The following is a 3056-nucleotide window of genomic DNA, read 5'->3' on the forward strand; positions in this document are numbered from 1 at the left end:
CGCCTATTTCTTATCACTTAATGAACAATTCACAGAAGATTTTGGCTCTATAAAAAACCAAATAAAAAATTCGTTAACTTTAAAGAAATAAAACACGACATTAAAATTTAAAAAAATAGAAAGAAAACAATCAATCAGCAACAAATGAAAGGATTATCTCGTCATTTCAAAGTAAAGGGATGGTTTCCCGTAATGTTGAAAGCACTTTTCTGTTTTTCATTGATATATAAAATGTATTCCGATTTGTCAAATGGTTTTAGACCGTTTTTCCAGACAACAATATTTCCCAATCAAACAACAATGATTAAACGCACAACCCCAACAACTATGTTAATGTCGTTAACATGGCAGACCTTGACTCCGAACAAAAAGAGATAATAAATGAGATCTTAGTCTGCTACATCAAAGAAGTGACAGATCTCATTGTGCTTGATCCATCCAACGAAGGTCTAAATAATCATATTCTTTTAGAAAAAAAGTAAAAAACTATGTAAAGAACAAACCCGTTATAACGAATTTGTAAGACTGTTCCCCCTTCTATCATCTCAACCAAACTCATTGGAATTTAAAGTGTACAATTGCAATGATTGGAAGAGTATCTGGCTTTCTATTGTCTTTGGTTAATTCAAGTGAGTTTTGTGGATGAGGGTTCGTGGTTGCAATGGTAATCATTTATTTTTATTATTGAAGTTCTTTTTTTATTAAGATTACCCTTTTTCAGAAAAGTTTGAACAAATTATTGCCCTTTTAGTGTTTTTTAAATTTACAGTCTTTTTCCCCTCAATTTTTTGGAAAACAACGAAAAAAATAGCATCGGAGTGTTGTCACCTACTTTACCTTTACCATCCAATTATTGGGAACAAAAAACCCGGATTAATATAGAAATACAACTATTGATCTTTATACTTCCTCATAAAAACTGGTTATTTATATTTTGTCACTGACATTATCCTTGTCACCAACTTTATCCTCCATCTGTAATATAAGGATGCTAGGAAATTTATCCCAGGACGAGTTCTTACATTTTTGTAGTATTAATAAAAATGTTGTTTAAATAATAATTACAATCATTTATTTGTTTTATTCAAAATTATTTTAAGCTACTATTTAATGTTGAAAGCATAAAAACAAGTTTTTAATTTTATAATCGAACAAATATGGTTATTTTTTTATCAATAATATCAACAAACATGTAAATATATTTTTTGGAAATTTTGATCGAGTTATTTAAAATAAAAAACAAAAAAATGCATTTTAAACACATTTCGCTGCACAAATCAATGGAAAATATATTTATAAATAGTTTATTTTACTATACTGATGTTGTCACAAAGGCAAAAAAGATTCAATAATTCATCATCAGCAACAAAAATATAATCAAACTGTTTTAAATAGAAACTAAAACATATTATAATGAAAGTTAAAAAATAAGATTTTTGTATAAGTAAATTTTTTGTAACATGTTAGTTATGTTAAGATTGCCAAAAATGTGTATGAGGCATTTTAAGATTTATTTTTTTTGTTATTTCAGGGTCGGCCAAGATCCAGTTTTTAAACAACTTCGTGGCAATCTCAAATACGTGTCATTATTTATTTAGTTTTAGCAAATTGCAAATAAAAAAATTAATAAAAATTTAAAAGTAAAAATGTTTTTTTAAATCAATAAAACGATAGTTAACAATTTAAACAAATTTCAAAAAATTTTAATTATAAATATTATTTTTTTATTACAATATCGATTTGTTCTTTTTTAGCACAACTCTCGCGTTGAATGAAGAAAATGAAATGTTTGGTTGCCAGGTATTTTTTGCTATAGAAAAACCAGATTCACTCATTGTACTTGTTGGAAAAACAGCAGAGATATACAAATAAAAATTCCACAATTTTGGATATATTTTAATTATATCAACATAAGAGTAAATATCAAAACAATTAACATCCTTGTTTTTAACTAACACGAACTCTATTTCATCATTGACAATTGTTCTAAGTTGAACAATTTCTTCCAACAAATATTCAAGTTGTAATGGTATAACAGTTTGTTTGTTTTTTATTATTTTGCCAAAATATTATGCAAACAACGTATAAATTTCCAAATTTGAGTAAACCAAATTACTTGTACTTTCAAAACCATTAAATTTAACACAATTAAATCTCAACTCGATTCCTTTTTTTATTTTTTCTAGTATTTCCAAAAACAACTCTTTTTGTGCCGAACAAATAACCACATCACAACCATTTATATTTTCAAATTCAGAAAAATCGTTATTATTTAATTTGTTAATTTTGTCATTATTATTGTTGTAAAAATTTACAATTTTACCAGTTTCTTTTACAATTAACCCATTTTCAATTTGTAAATTTTTGTTTAAATTGTTCAATTTAACAATTGTATCAATTAAAAAAGAAGTTATAAAATAGTTATTTTTATTTTGAAAAAACAGTATACAGTCTAATATATCAACATCATCGATAACAGTATATTCAACACACATTTCCAACAATCTTAATTCAATATCGTTCCAATTATTGTAAACGAACACAATAATTTTTCCAACACTTAACCATCGTGTACAACAATCAGTTGTTACTGCCGAATTGTGTGTTTTGCTCCAGATTGAATCTTCTATCAAAACGTTACAAATTGTTCTAAAAAATTAACAAATTTGCTGACAGTGATTATTGATTCAAGTGATTTGGATATCAAATTTATTTTGTGACAATAACACCAATTTTTATCACATTGTAATTGTTTTGGAATTATGTTGATATATTCACAAAATAATGTTGCGGCACCACTGTTTTTGCCATTCACGTTGGCACCCCCGTCTGTGGTTATTGAAATAACTTTGCTTTGGCTAATTTTGTATTTATCTATTATAACTTTTAATTTATTGAATATTTCTTTTCCTGTTGATTTGGTTTCTAGCGTTGACATTTCTAATATAAAATTATGTATTATATTTTCTTGGTTAATTATACGACAACAAAAAATGTATTGAGAATGTGAGTGTATTTTTGACTCATCAGTCTGGATTGAAACATATTTAGCTTTT

This window comes from Entamoeba invadens, assembly GCF_000330505.1.
Source record: "Entamoeba invadens IP1 unplaced genomic scaffold scaff_1105074724807, whole genome shotgun sequence".
Lineage (NCBI taxonomy): Eukaryota > Evosea > Mastigamoebida > Endamoebidae > Entamoeba > Entamoeba invadens.